Here is a 16,637-nt window from a genome sequence, read left to right as displayed (position 1 = left end):
GAGGTGAGAGGATTCACGAAGATGGGTCAGACTACCGTCCTAGAGAAGATGCCATCAGGAGCAGAGGTTTCTCCACAAAGGAATGACACGTAAACTGAATAAGTCGTAAAGGCTCAGATTGACCCACTGAACAGTGCTCACATGCTGAGCTCAACCACAGGTAGAAACCCTGGAGACATTCATCCACCTGCCAAACTCAAGCGACACACACATGCTGAGACTGAGTGTTCTGCAGATGAATACAGCCCTCAGAAGGTTTCTAAAGCTGCTAACATCACAAAGACAATTTTGAGATAACATCTCGAAGATAAACAATCATCTAACAGTGACCCCATTGGATTCATCTGAATGTGACCCATTGGGGGTCAAACGGAGGAACTGTAAGGATGAAAGAACCTGAGATACTTTGATCTCCTGAGAAACAGACAATACAAACATACACGGGCATCTTCGAGACACCCCACAGAGTGGAGGAGCAGGAGACCTCCTACCCTTCTGGCCATTTGTTTCATTTTAAATCCCTTCACCCATTCTTCCTTCTACTCAGTCTGCTCAAAATGATTACATGAAAATATCAATGCAAGTGAACTAACACTCATGTCTGGTATCATTTAAATTGTCTCAGTGCAACTGGTACAATGGTCTCAGTCTTACAAAAGTAGATTAAAAGATAATTCATTTCCTAAGAATTAAGAGATATGTTGCTACTGTAATGGGAGGGAGTGCCCCTTCCCAGGGTCCTCCATGAAAATTACCTTATGTTCCCTTTGAGGTGTAAACTACCCTGGTCTGGGACCTGAGTTAATGCAAATTCCAATTGTTTGTTTCTATCTTCATCTCGGGGGATGTTTGTCTTGGTCTGAGGTATTTAAACGATTGCAGCAAGAGGATCAGGGCGATTTCTGTAGCCAGAAAGCCCGTAGTGTGTTGTGTGTCTCTTCACTTCATACTATGTATTTTCTAAGGTCAGGTATGCATATTTTACTTTTAGATTCATCTTTGAGAATTTGATGTTTTGTATTGATATGATTTGATATGTTTCAATTGGATATGTAATTGGCAAAATACATATCTACCTGACTGAAAATGAATTGTTACATTTTGATTCTATTCTGTCTTACTCTGTAATTATTGACTAGTAGATTACGTTGTATCCTTGCTAGCAACATGAGCACCCGTCAGATTAAATGATAAATGGAGACAGATTTGAGTTTAACCTAAACTGAATAACTTTACGCGCTGAAAGACCGAACATGCAGGAAACCTTCATCCAGCACTGGATACCCTCCATGGGCCGAGTGCCTGGACCTTACACACAGTAATCACCTTTATCAACTAATCCAATGATGTCATTTAAAACTTTCATAACGGCTGTAGTGGTACTGTGTTTTTTGCCAAACCCAGATTGATTACTAGATAGAACGTTGTGAGCATTCAAATAAAAAGTCACTTGATCACTAATAAAACTTTCTAAAATATTTGATAGAACACAAAGCTTAGAGATTGGCCTATAATTATCTAGTATAGTAGAGTCTCCCCCTTTTAATAAGGAGATAACAAAAGCTGATTTCCAGATTTCAGGAATTACACCAGTATCTAATGAAAAATTTAAAAGATAAGTTAAAGGGGTCGAAATGATATCAGCTGCCATTTTCAAATAGATAGTTTACACAGTCAGACTTACACAGTCATAGATAGTTACTACACAGAGCCGTTGTTAAAGGTCCCGTTTTACGCGCTTTTTTGAAGCTTTGATTGTGTTTACAATGTTCAATATAACATGTGTTCATGTTTCGCGTGTAAAAAAACACAGTATTTTTCACACAATTCACCTATCTGTATACTGCTGTTTTCACTGTCATAAAAACGGGCTGATGACTTCCTTTTTCTATGAAGCCTCTCCTTCAGAAATACGTAATGAGTTCTGATTGGGTCAGCGGTTCCTGTGCTGTGATTCGACAGCAGCTGAGCACACGCAGCCCTCCTGCTAACGTGATTGGGCTAGAACACACATGCTGGAGATGTACTTATAGTCACAGGAGCGTTTTTACTGACGAGAGGCGCATGAAAACCGCATTTTTTTTTTTTTGGACAGCCCTACCATCTAGTTAACAAAGCTAAACAGCGTTGCCCTTTGTGTAATAAGTTACAGAAACTGTTAAACGCACCAACTTAAATAATAAAATACACTTACCAGTTGTGGTCCAGACAAAGAGGGAACTGCTCCATCTTTCAAGAATAATCTTTGTGCAAATCCGGCATTAAACTAATTGAGATTGTGAAAGTTGTCCTCAGCAAGCTGTCCTCAGCAAATTGAGCTGCACATAGTTTTACATGTGCATATTTAACTCAGGAACCGAGTTAAACATAAATTGTAACAATTATTCTCAAAGTACAGCGTTCCTGGGAAGCCCAAACAAAGGTGATTGGACTCAGAGATGAAAAAACAGCGTTTCAACGACATGGCGACAAAAACAAACAGCTCTTCCTTCTTCTCCGTCAGAGCACAAGGCCACGCCCCCTGTTTGTGAATTCATGTGGGTGGTGGTTAGTCAAAAAAACTGTTTTAGTGACGTCATTACTACAGGAACTAGAGGGCTGTAGTCCAAAGGGGTCGTTTTTTGTAGGCTAATTCTGTTAAATCAAATATCTCGCTTGGCATTGAACTTTGAGCTTTAGAATTTTACAGATATTATTTATACTCTAACAACAACATTACACAGTAACTAAAGTTTAAAACATGGAATCACGAAGAAGAGGACCTTTAATAGAGAAGATGCGCAAATCCACTTCATTTTCAGCGTTTTTTGGTGCATCTTCTCAGTTAACAACGGCTCTGTGTAGTAACAGCTGCTCTATGTGAAATCATGCACCTGATGGAATTAACCGCTGATTAGAGAACCGGCTTTACTGATGAGATGCTCATTAACGATCGGCCGATCGTGATCGGAGCACCCCTATTTTTTATATAATAAATGTATTTATTAATTAATTCATTTCAATAGTAAAACCATAGGCTATGTTTAGTGTTTGTAAGGCAAGTTGTAAAAGTAAGTTAGCCAGCTTACATAACCTTTCACAGTTACAGTAATTGTGTATTTAGTCAGCTTATAATATCCATTTAAAAAAAAAATAAATAAAGCTAAGGAATCTATGACCAGGATTGTTAAAAATAAAGATCTTTTCAGAGCAAACATTGATAAACAATGTCCCAGCCATGTTTGTCACTTTACGGTTCCCTTAAATATAAAATTTCTTTATTTGTCTGTATTGTGAGTATTTGCAGCATGTGTTGTCAAACTGATGAAGATGTTTTCATAATTTGCAGGGATTTTTGTCATTTGCAGCACGTTTAGCGCTCTCGTCCACCGTAGCAGGTCCTGTTGGGGTATGGGTGTGTTTGTTTTGGTGCTAAAGAATGTGGTCAGGGCAGATGCAGGCTGAAGCACAATAATAATCTAACCATTACTCTGTACACACCTTCTCACTACATGCTGTTCTGTTGTCAAACACATGACAATGGTGACTTCCAGCTTAGAAAAATTAAAAGTAGGAAACTTTGAAAGAAAAATTAAAATCCAAAGTAGGTTTAATTATGCACTCAATACTCAAATACAACCTGGGTTAGGGTTGATTTGATAGTGGTCTTCAGCTCCTCTGTATTGTTTGTCAGATGTTACTTATCTTCCTCTTCACAATACCCCATAGATCCTCTCTGAGGTTCAGGACTGGCTGGCCAATCAAGCACAATAGTATCATGGTCAGCAAACCACTTGGAAGTGGTTGTGTCACTGTGGGCAGGTGCTAACGTCCTGTTGGAAGAGGAAATCAGCATCTCCATAAAGCTTGTCAGCAGATGGAAGATGGAAGTGCTCCCAAATCTCCTGGTAGATGGCTGCATTGACTTTGGACTTGATAAAACACAATGGAGCAACACGGCGTCATGGCACCCAAATCATCTCTGACTTCAGAAACTTCTCACTGGACTTTGAATTCTGTGCCTCTCCAGTCTTCCTCCAGACTCCAGATATTGATTTCCAAATGAAATTCTGAATTTACTTTCATCTGAAAAGAGGACTGTGGACCACTGAGCAAAAGTCCAGTTCTTTTTCTTCTTACCCCAGGTGAAATGCTTCTGACATTATTTTCTGGTTCAGGAGTGGCTTGGTTCTAGGATTGTGACAGCTGTAGCTCTTTTCCTGAAGACGTCTAAGTATGGTGACTCTTAATGCACTGACTAATTTTCCCAAGGCTGTGGTCATCCCTGTTGCTTGTGCACCTTTTCCTACCACACTTTTTCCTTTCAGTCAACTCTCTATGAATATATTTTGATACATCACTGTGTACAGCCAGCCCTTTCAGCAATGACCTTCTGTGGCTTACCCTCCTTGTGGAGGATGTTGATGATCGTCTTCTGGACAACTGTCAAGTCAAAAGTCTTTCCCATAATTGTGTTTGCATGTTTTAAACTAGCCCAGGATATATAAACCAACCAGAATAAAAATATAAAATGTTCTAATGTTTCTGTATATATATATATATATAGGAACACACACACACATATATGTATATATATATACATATATATATAGTAATGACTGTTTAATGACAATAGCATGCAGTAAGACTTTGTGTAAAGATCTTTCCTTTACATTTTTACTGTAGCCTAAGACTATCACGCATTTTTAAATTAACTCTTACTTCAAATTGTATATTGGTTTTTAAGGATGTTAAAATGTTATAATATAATGCTATTGATGTTTTACTTGTCATTTCATCTTAGTTTACAAACCATAATTTTATTATTACAGTCAGTTCAAAATTCGTCCCTTTGCGCCACCTGGCGGTAGTTAAGCAAATTATTTTAACATGCAACTGAATTCAATTAATGCCACGGCAAAGCCCATTTAGCTTGTCCTCCTACTGTACTAACCTGCGTTCTCTTCCCAGAATGTCAGTTTTTTAACCGATATCTCCAAGCGAATGAAAAGGTGGACACATCAAACTAATCTCGCCCATGTTAAGAGTGCAACAAATATTAGAAGTACAAAGAAACAAAGCACATAGAACATAGACAAAAACTCTGTTCACGACAGAAAACTAATTTCGCTACAAAGAGCTCGATTCTCTACAGAAGAGTTCTCAATTCGCTCCGGAGAGAAAGCATGAATGAATACACAACCCCTTTAACCAGCTGGGCAGCCTCCAATTGACTCTCAAGCGGCGCCTTAATGATGACTGACGTCCGACTCGGCCAATCACAGAAACCTGTGAGCAGAGAGAGTAAACTAGAAACAGGGAGAAGATAATGAGCACAACAACCTGATCTGTAAACACCATGACTGGAATATTACTCGATCTGACATACACATCAAAATATTGGAGGGCCATTAAACGTGCTAGTGCCTCCTTCTCAGTTGTCAAATAATTCAACTGATGTCTGTTGAACTTCCGTGAATAATAACAGATAGGATGATCGATACCATCTTTACCTTCCTGAATTAACACACTGACGGCACTCGTGTCCACATCGAGTTTAAAAGCAGAATCACAGTTTGGTGCGGCTAAAACAGGTGCATTACACAGAAGACCTTTGATCGAGTTGAAAGCATGCTGACATTCATCGGACCATAAAAACTTTCGGGATGGACTAAGAAGTGAAGTCAGCGGGTGCGCAATCATTGAAAAGTTTTTACAGAAACCACAATAATAGCCAGCCATCGCTAAAAATCAATGGAGTTCACATCGAGTGGTGGGAGCATGGAACTTAACTATAGCGGTGACTTTTGCTTCTACTGGGCGCACTTGAACTTGACCAACTTCCTTCCTAAGATATGTAATGGTGGCCTGCCCAAATTCACATTTATCTAGATTTAAGATCAACGATGCTTTCTCAAGACGCTCAAAAACAGTTCGCAGTGAAGACACATGTTCTGACCAGTCAGTAGAATAAACTACTAGATCATCTAAATATGCATTGCACTTAGGCACCCCAGCCAACACAATATTGATAAGTCATTGAAAAGTGGCTGGTGCGTTGCGCATGCCGAAAGCCATCACAGAGTACTGAAGGAAACTATCAGGTGTTACAAATGCAGAGATGTCAGAAGCACAAGCCTTAAGAGGAACTTGCCAGTAACCTTTTAACAAATCTAATTTACTGACATAACAAGCTGAACCAAGGTTATCAACACAATCTTCCAATGCGCGGCATTGGAAAATGTACAGTTACGGCTTTTACTAAGTGCAAAATCGTGCAGTACCATCGCTCTTTGGCACTAATAAGCATGGAGAACTCCAGGGACTACAAATGAATTGAGCAAATCCATGCTCTAACAGATACTCAACCTCATTCCGCATCAGAGCTCTATTCGCTGTATTCATGTGATACGCATGTTGTTTGATCGGAGCAGCATCACCCACGTCAATATCATGCTCTAACACTTCAGTGCGAGAAGGTACATCATTAAACAAAGCAGGAAAATCATTAACCAATTGCATAGTATCACATCCTTGATATTTAGATAAATGAGACACATGAAATGCAAAATCAGTTAATACCTCAGAATTCGTAAGTTGAGCACATTGTTGATAAGTGTGACGTAAGATTACTCCATCGTCCTCAGGATCAGCAGTTTCTACAGCAGCGCAAGCTATTAAAACAGGAGATGACACAGGGTCAGTAATTTCATCTGCAAGTAACACATTCATAGGCACCAGAGGTTTTTTCCTAAAACGTTCGATTTTGACATCTTAATTTCAAAAGGCTATATCTTAAAATTTATAAAAGTTAGAGACTTTCTGTCAATTATAAAAATATTAAGGATGACCCAATGTTTATGTAGGGATGTCATATGGGGGTGGCCATCTTGAATTATAGAATTTTCATGAAAAGTCACATGTTTAAATAATAAAATGCAGCACTTCTTTCCTCCAAAAAATGTCCCTCACCTTCTGTGCTATATTGCACAATACTGAATGCTTAGGTAAATAGTAAGTAGTAAAACAAACTGTGTAAATCATTACTAATATATGGTAGAAACAAACCGAATGCATGTAGTGGTTGGGATTTTCAATTTACTACATGCAGCAGGCACTCTGATTCCATGTATGGGGCACATATATATTATTCATATGACACACAAACACAAGTAGACAAGACCGGTTAAGTTCAAAAGCTTTGCCCCGTGTCACATCGCCTCTGCTATTGCTATGAGCAGCGCGGCCAGAAACTCGTCCCCGCAACAATAACACGCCTGCTAATTTCGCGATGAACACTCTGACCCAAGCAAACATTGTTCACACCTCTGACATTTGACAAAGTACCATTTACATTGGGCAAAGGATTCACCATTTGTGCTTGGTGTAGGGCTATACTTTTACTTTCAGTATCACCGTCATCTTCTGAATGCAGTATTCCCCTTCAGAATCAGTGTCCGCGAATAGAAGTCCCAACACCTCATTGCGGCTTTATTGAAGCTTTATTGATGCCATTACATAATAATAATAATGATAATAATAATAATCTAATGCCAATAGTTGCTGACGTTGACAATATTGGTCAGATAAAATGGCTAACTCTCACACTAGCTCCGCTTCTTTTCCCACTGATTCAAAGCGCTCTAGCTCAAAGATTTTGTATAGAAGCATGACGTTTTTTTGAGTCAGAGATGAAGTATTACATGTCTGGTATCTGGTGCAGGGGAGGTTGCATGAAATTGACACCCTATTTGACAAAATCGGCCGTTTTATTCAGTGCCGCATCTTGTTGAGTAAACTCGACCGTGGCGCCAAGAGGGTTAACATATTCACATGACACACACGAGTCTTCCTCTTCCTATCAGGAGTTCCGATAACGTAATCTGTATTACTGATTTTTCTCACCATCTCATATGATCCAGAAAATCGTGCTGATAAAGCAGACTCTTCCATAGGTAGCAACACCAACACCTGATCGGCCTTATTGAAGGTACGCTGTACAGATTTATGATCGTAACGACACTTAATTTCTTTCCTGAGAAACTTCAAGTGACTCCCTTGCCACTGAACAAGCTTTGTACAAGCATTCACGGAACTTACTCAAATAGTCTATTACATTCACTTTAGGATTAGATTCTAAAGACAAGATATTCTCCTTGAGCATTTTCAGGGGTCCTCTGATAGTGTGTCAGAATACTTATTCAGTCTTATACAATCCAAGGCTTTCCTGAACTGCTTCTCTGATCGCAAACAAAAGTAACAGTACACCCTCATCCCATTCCTTACCCGTATCCATGCAGTACTTTCTGAGCATTGCCTTCAGCGTTTGGTGGAAACGCTCAAGCGCCCCTTGGCTTTCAGCATGATAGGCACCCTGTGGGTAATATTTAAACTGGACAACACTTGAGAAAAGATTTTCGAAAGAAAATGTATGCCTTTATCTGACTGCACAATTATGGGTAACAGAACATAGAAAAAAACTTCACCAGTGCTCTAGTTACAACAGGCACTGTAATCTTCCTCAATGGAATTGCCTCCAGGAATCTGGTCACAGTACACAATAAAGTCAATAAAAACCGGTTAGTTACCGGTCTTAGACTTAGGCAAAGGGCCGCCACAATCGATGATAACATGCTCAAATGGTTCTCCTATCACTGGAATAGGAACAAGTGGAGCACACGGAATGACTTGATTCGGCAGGTGCGTCAAAATTGTGTGACATCAGTTTTTAATCTAGGCCAGTGATCCTCAAATCTGGCTCGCGAGATCCACTTTCCTGCGAAGTTTAGCTCTAACCCTAATCAAACACGCATGAGTTTGCTAATCAGTTTCTTCAGGATCATTAGAAAATCACAGGCAGGTGTGTTTAATTGGAGTCGGAGCTAAACTCTTGAGGAAATTGGATCTCGCGAGCCAGATTTGAGGATCACTGATCTAGGCCAAAAGAAATGTCTCAACATTCGATGATAAGTTTTCTTAATTCCTAGATGTCCTGCCAAATCGTGATCATGAGCTAAAGATAGAACATGCTGTCAGTACACGAAGGAATCACAATCTGATACACACTACCCCATTCAGAATCATCTGCAATATCAGGGCACCACTTATGCATCATTAAGTCGTTCTCCACATAATATGTAGCTTTTCTCTCTTGAGTTGTCTTTGAAGAAACTGCAGCAACAAAACACTTTTGAAGGCTTTTATCCTGTTTTTGGGCAGAAATAATTATCTCGCGCGTCACACACAGATTTATACTCAAGGAACTTGAAAAAGTTTTTTTTTTTTTACAGTTTTACTCTCATCAGCTAAAGCATCACTGATAAAAACAGGTGCTATAAAAGATTTAGTCAAATCATCCATGGCATTTATCTTACAAGCCTGAGCCCGCGTAACCACACAAACTGGAAAAGTGTCAGGATAAGACCTCAATAGTTCATGTACTAGTACATTACTGCCACAGAAAGTATGTTCAGAAAATGGCAGTACTTCTGCACAAATAAAAGACTGCATTGGCCCAGTATCACGCAGCATTTGAACTCTTATCTGTTCCGCAGAATTCCCAGTAATGGAAATTAACCCTTCCATCAGAAAAGGTGCATAGCTAGAATCAGGCTTATCAATACGTTCGACTTTAACAGACTCCACCAGTTTCGTAAATCCAGCACTCTTCGGTACAGAACTTTGCTGTTTTTGTTTCAACTCAAAAAATCAGCAATTAAATGTTTGTGGCAATAAAAACATTCTCAATCTTTTATTTTCTTAGTTAACTGGTTTTGGTTGTGTCAAACTACTCAAATTCACTTGAAGAGACACAGCTTTCTCAGAACATGCAGGAATAAACACATTTTTATGCATCAATGCAAATCATGTTATACTCTACGGACAACTTAGCACAAACATCTTGAGCCTTAACGGTTAACTTGAACTGTAACAGCAAAGGCCAAACCTCTTTAGGCCAATGAAGTGTGGATGCAATCCACTCAAACACGCTAAAATAGGAGTCAACTTCTGTTTCCTGAAACTGCGGCACAAGAGAAATATGTCTACTGACCTCAAAGTTGGTCCCCACCAAGCCAGCCCCCGCTGTAAGGGTTGCACAACTGGAACAGGTGTCACTTTAGCTGCACTCAATTCAAGTTCATGCAGCTTTACCTGCGTCTCCGCCTCGATTTCGAGTCTGCAGACTTCAAGTCGAAACTCCATATCAGCCCGACAGTCTTCTGCCCGTTCACGTGACTCCAAAGCAGACTTTAAACCACACATCCCCTCCTCCAGACTCAGCCGAGCCCAGAGAAAAAGGCTCAAAGGGTGGCAGAGTAGGGTTGTCCATAAACAAATGTTATGATACTATACCAGCTGAAGTATAATAATACCAAGTAGTATCACAATACCGTGCCATATTTTATTAATTCAAAATTAATATCTACAAAATGAAGCAAAATGTCAAAAATACTAAGATATAAATGAAAACAGACCAAATTGTCCTCAGATTTTTTTTTATAAGATTGAATAACTGGCTCTTTGAAAAACTCAAGAAGAGTCATGAAGCAACTAATTAAAATGGTTCATGCATGTACTCCATCTGTACAGTAATGAAGTCATGCAAACTGAAACTATTCTCAGTGTACTAAACATTAACACTGCATTAAGAATTTAATTTCTTGGATTTCTCAAAGAGGCTGTCGATGGTGGGCAGCGATTTGCTGGTGGCAGGGTTAACTGTGTGGCTTTGGGCACCAGTTAGGGCAGCATGGTTCTGATTCTGGAAAAAAAAAACAATTAAAACAATAAGAAACAATATGAAATTAATTACTGTATTTTCCGGACTATAGGTCGCACTTCTTTTCATAGTTTGTCTGGTATTGCGACTTATAGTCAGGTGCGACTTATTTATCAAAATTTATTTGACATGAACAAAGAAAAAATGAACCAAGAGAAAACATTACCGTTTAGAGCCACGAGAGGGCTGTAATGTTTTCTCTTGGTTCTAGGGCGAAATAAATGTGACTTATCGTCAGTCCAGTGCGACTTATATGTTTTTTTCCTCGTCAAGACGTAGTTTTAGACCAGTGATCCTCAAATCTGGCTCGCGAGATCCAGTTTCCTGCAGAGTTTAGCTCCGACTCTAATTAAACACACCTGCCTGTGATTTTCTAATGATCCTGTAGACACTGATTAGCAAACTCATGCGTGTTTGATTAGAGTTAGAGCTAAACTTCGCAGAAAAGTGGATCTCGCGAGCCAGATTTGAGGATCACAGTTTTAGACTGATGCGACTTATATTTAGGTAGGACTTATAGTCTGAAAAATACGGTACTTGAATTCTGTGAAATTTTGAATATAAAACATTATTTATAAATTCAATTGTCCATTTCATTTTTTTTTCAATACAATAGAATACAGAAAATGTTTACATTTATGTTGTATGTTAGTACTTTACATTTAATAAAATAAAAACAGTGTGATACGACATTTTTTTATTAATCATTCTTAGTGGGACTGGATGTTAAAGATCCCTAACTTTCAGCACAACAATTGAATGGGGATGTCATCTTGTGTGGGGTGAAATTTCTCATGGTGCCATCAGTGTGACACATCCTCAGTTGTGTGCCCGACCTCATTGGGTGTTTCGGACACTTATCACAAGACACCCTCTGCCGGGGTTGGCCCACCACGGGTTGATCAGACCCGGGTGGCACCATGCGATCATTTGGCAGCCCATGTTGCGTCCCTACGTTTCAGCCACAGCCAGTGACTGCTCCGTTCCGCTACAGTGGCAAGTTCTTTGATTGCCCTCCATTGGGACTGCCCTCTGATCCCTACTTCCTTCAAGAGCCTTGTGGTAGAGCTGGCTACAAAACCTCTGCATCCCACCTCCACTGGCCACACCTTCACGTTTCAGCCCCGCCCCTCTGCTTCAGCTGCTAAGTTGGCATATCGCAGCCTCTTCCACTCAAATGCCTCATTGATGGCATCCTCCCATGGAACAGTCATTTCAACAATGAAGACACGCCGGCAGGACTTGGACCAAAGGACAAGGTCTGGGCGCAGGTTGGTTGCGGCAATTTCGGGTGGAAAGGTGAGCCTCTGGTTAAGGTCTACCCGCATTTCCCAATCCCGGGCTGTGTTCAGTGGGCCACAGTCTGGGAGTGATGGCTTAGTCCACTGTTTCTCCCCTTCCCGCATGAAGGTTGTTCTCCGCGGGATGGTAGTTTGGGCATTTAGAGGCACGGCGTTGGTGGTTGCCCTCTTGTTCTCAAGTTCGGCAGCCAAACACCTCAGCACTTGGTTGTGGCGCCAGGTGTACCTTCCTTGAGTTAGGCTTGTCTTACAACCCACCAGGATGTGTTTGAGGGTTGCTGGGGCTGCACCTGCACACAGGGAACAGGCTGGGTCCTCTTCATACCAGAGATGTAGGTTGGTTGGTTGGGGAGGGCAGGACGTCGTATGTGGCCCTGATTATGAAACTTAGTCTATTAGCCTCCATACCCCACATCTCACTCCATGGGATTTTTCTCCTCTCCACGCCATCCCACTTCATCCAACGGCCTTGCTGGGCTTGGGAGACAGCCTTGGCACACTTGGCGGCTTCCTCCTGGTGGCGCACCTCCTCTACCACCATGTGCTGCCGTTCGGTTGGAGTAGCCTTTTGCCATGTGGGTGTTGCTGCTTCCAATCCAAGGCCCCCTCTGCCATGTTGGACCTGCCCCACTATATCCCGGTGTTTGAGGGCAGCCTTTTGCCACCGCAACCGCTGCCAACGGCTTCCATTTCCTCCCCGTTGCTAGGATAGGAGCAGCACCTCTGATGACTGGATCCCGGGATTCTGTGAGAGTCATTTCCAGCCTTGATTTGGCACATTTGTACTCCTCCACCAGGCTTGAGATTGGCAGGGTGAGGGCTCCATTGCCATACAGGCCAATGCTGGTAAGGCATCTCGGCAGTCCCAGCAACTTCCTCACTTGTGCATTCACTAATCTCTCCAGTCTAATGGCATGGGAGAGCGTGACCTCATAGATAGAAATTGGCCACATGAGACGGGGCAGCAGCCCAAACTGAAAGCACCACAGCTTCAGCTTCCCTGGGAGAGCAGTGTTGTTGATCTTCTTGAGGCCACTGATTGTATCCTGCCTGAGTTGCTCTATCTGCTTCGAGTCTTTGAGTTCTATGCTATACCAGTGGCCGAGGCTTTTGATGGGCTTCTCCAGAACTGTTGGTATTGGCTCGTTGTTGACCTGGAACCTCTCATTGGTAAGCTGGCCCTTGACAATGGAGATACTGCTGGATTTGCTGGGTTTAATCTCCATTCTTGCCCACTTGATGTTTCCTTGGAGTTTATCCAACAGGCGTTTGGTGCATGCATTTGTTGTTGTTATTGTCGTCATGTCGTCCATGTATGCCCTGATTGAAGGAAGACGCAGCCCGCTCTTCAACCGCTCCCCTCCTACCACCCATCGGGATGCTCGAATAATGAGCTCCATTGCCATTGTAAATGCCAGTGGAGATATAGTGCAGCTATAGGTGCTACCAGGCAGTTGTACTGGCCTGTACTGTCACACAGAATTGAAGATCCTGGAAATAGGCTTTGACCAGCCTTGTGACACCCTCTGGGACTTGGAAGAACTTGAACGCAGTCCACAGAATTTCATGCGTCACTGACACAAAAGCATTGGCGAGATCCAAGAAAACCACATGAAGGTCTTTCTTCTCCTTTTTGGCTGTCTGTATCTGGTGCCAGATGACATTTGTGTGTTCCAGGCATCCTGAGAATCCACTTATCCCTGCCTTCTGCACTGAGGTGTCGACAAAAGTTATTCTTCTGCAAGAACACAGAGAGCCTCTGGGCCACAACACTGAAAAATATCTTTCCTTCCACATTCAGGAGGCTGATCTGGCGGAACTGATCGATGGTTGAGTAATTATTTTCTTTGGGAATCAGGATTCCTCCTGCTCGTCGCCATGCCTTTGGTATAATTCCTTTTTCCCATGCCACTTTCATGAGCTTCCAGAGGTACTTCAAGACGCCTGGTGCGTTCTTATAGAGCCTATATGGAACGCCATTGGGTCCAGAGGCAGAGGCTGTCCTTGCCCGCTTTACTGTGCTCCTCACTTCGCTCCAAGTTGGAGGTCTTGCTTCCAGCTGATGCTCGGGTGGTTGAATTGGCAGCATATCCTCCGGGATGCGGGCTGGCACAAACCTCTGATTGTCAGAGTAAGTCTTCCTCAGGTGTTTCTCTAGTTCTCTTAAGGGTACTTTGAAGGTCCCAGTTTTCTCCTTGACAAAGAGGTCTTTGACGAACTTATAGTGATCTCTGTAGAATGCAGTCCTTGTTTGTTCCTTCTTCTTATGCTGCTTTCTAAGACATTCTGCTCTTCGCAGTGTTGCAATTCGCTGCTTGATGTCTCCCTGTAGTGCCTCAAGTCCTTTCCTTTCCACTTCTGTGGCCTTCCTCCATTGTTTTCTCAAATTCCTTCTTTCTTTCACCAATTGCTCAATCTCTTGTTGTCTTCTAGATTTGAGATTGACTGATGGGTTCTTCTGCGTCCCAAGGTTTGGGGTTGTATTTTTCACTCCAAATCTCACTGCTCCATAGCTGTAAATTATCTCTCCGATCTTGTCCAACCTTCTTTACACGCCCCCTTTCAGACCTTCTAGAAGATGGACGAGGTCTGTGTCTGTGGTTTCCCACTCCTTTTTCTGGCAGGATTTAGGCCACAAGATTTGAGGCTTCCGTCCATTCATCTTCCTCTCTACTGCTGTCTGTGGCTGGATGGGCTCCGGACTCATGTCCGTTGGTGGCTCTGTGCTTTCGTCTGGGGTTCTGATACCCTGTGGACTGTGGTGAATATCCTGCCACTGGGCTTCACTCGACTGATTTGCCCTAGCTCTGAGAAAGTAGTGGTCAATGCGAGGCCCCTCGCACTTTTTTCTGCCCTGGTGGATCTTGAGACCCTTCTCTGATGTTATCTTTTTCTAGCCACAGATGCAGCTTTGAAGCTTGTGTCCAGCCAGTACTGTTACTCCATCAACTCCCATGCTGAACATTTGATTCATAGTCGTTTCCATTCCAGGGTCTGTTACCGGGTGATCCACCGACGAGTCATCTTCCGCCCCCACTCTCGCAGACTCAAGGGGTATTTTTTCTTTTGAACTTTCAGTAGCCATAGTTGGGTGGATCCAAGTCACTATGTAGTGCAAGGATCCTGCTAACACGGGTAGCTAACCCATGCTAGCCCCGTTGGGGTCTGTTCCCTCCTGCCAGCAGTCTCTTCAAATTAAATCAGTGTAAGCAAAATACATTTTAGAACTCCAGAATTGGCACAGAAGCTGCACTTTAAGTGACACTGCAATTACAACTGCATAAATACTGAGTATTTATTTTATATATGAAGTTTTAAATATGAAATGCCAAATGCATGAAATATATGAAATTCTGAAAAAAAAAAAATTATTTTATGTTCAAAACACAAATATTTTTTAGGAACTAAACAAGCTGATTTTAACGTTATTAATGAATCAAGGGCTGATGAGAACAGACGGCAGATGTCGTCATGTTAATGAATATAACAACATTCTTCATTGCAAAAATTGTTGCAAAGAATGAAAACCATTTATCCAGAAGGTGGACAAAAGAGAAACAAAAATATATACATACTATATAGAAAGTTGTTATTTTAAATTGCAGTGTTTAAACTGCTAATTTTAAAAATATTTTCAATCCCTCTCTCTAGATAGCATAAATAATATGCAACACCTTACTGTAATGTTAAACAGGACATTGTCAAAAATGATAAATTATTTAAGGTAAATAAGCTCCACTAACCTTTGTGTACTCTGTAAAAGATGTGGGATGTGTCCAAAGATGCTTAATGAGGTTGCTTGTATTTTTCCCCTTTAGCTTGAATTATCTGTAGACATTCACAGCAGTTTGGTTTTCCTTCATCATCAGATAAAAATCCGAAGTAATTCATATTTCACTATGTGAGTTGCTCTTTTCGCGGTCATACATTGTATTTAAAATCATTGTATTTACAGGAACATACCATTGCAAATTAAAATGAAATGAACCGAATCAGATGTGTGTCAGGGGAAAAAAAAACACAACACCATATATGGTATATAAGGAGCGAATTCTATGCAGGTTTTTTGCAAACTTAAAGGGTACTGCAGAAAGACGACAGGAAGATAAAAGACACTATATTGTTTATTTGCAACACAAGCGTTAGAACATTTTAGCAACTGCCCCACAAGCCACATACAACAGTACTTACTGTAGAACCGTAATGAAGATACTACCATTTAAAAAATACAGTGGCACCGCCAGTATTTTGAACCCTTAGTTTCGCGATACTACCGTAGTACCGGTAAACTGTGAAACGCTACAGCAGGAGCGGCCTTGGCCCCAGAATCCTTTACTTCTGCCATTCCACCTTGCTCCTCCTTGCCAAGGCGACCGTCAGCACCTTCACCAACTACTGCAGGCAACACTAAAACACCTACTTCCACCAACCTTTGGGACACAGTAGACTTAATCTCTCTTTCTAGCCGCTGCCTCGAAACAGCAATCTGATAATGAGCAGCTATACGCAGCAACTCATCTTTTCTACATTTATTTAACTGCTCAACCGTAGGTGCACTGACAAAGGTGTCTAAGTCA

This window comes from Carassius gibelio, chromosome A3, assembly GCF_023724105.1.
Source record: "Carassius gibelio isolate Cgi1373 ecotype wild population from Czech Republic chromosome A3, carGib1.2-hapl.c, whole genome shotgun sequence".
NCBI lineage: Eukaryota > Metazoa > Chordata > Actinopteri > Cypriniformes > Cyprinidae > Carassius > Carassius gibelio.
This window is presented reverse-complemented; position numbering follows the sequence as displayed.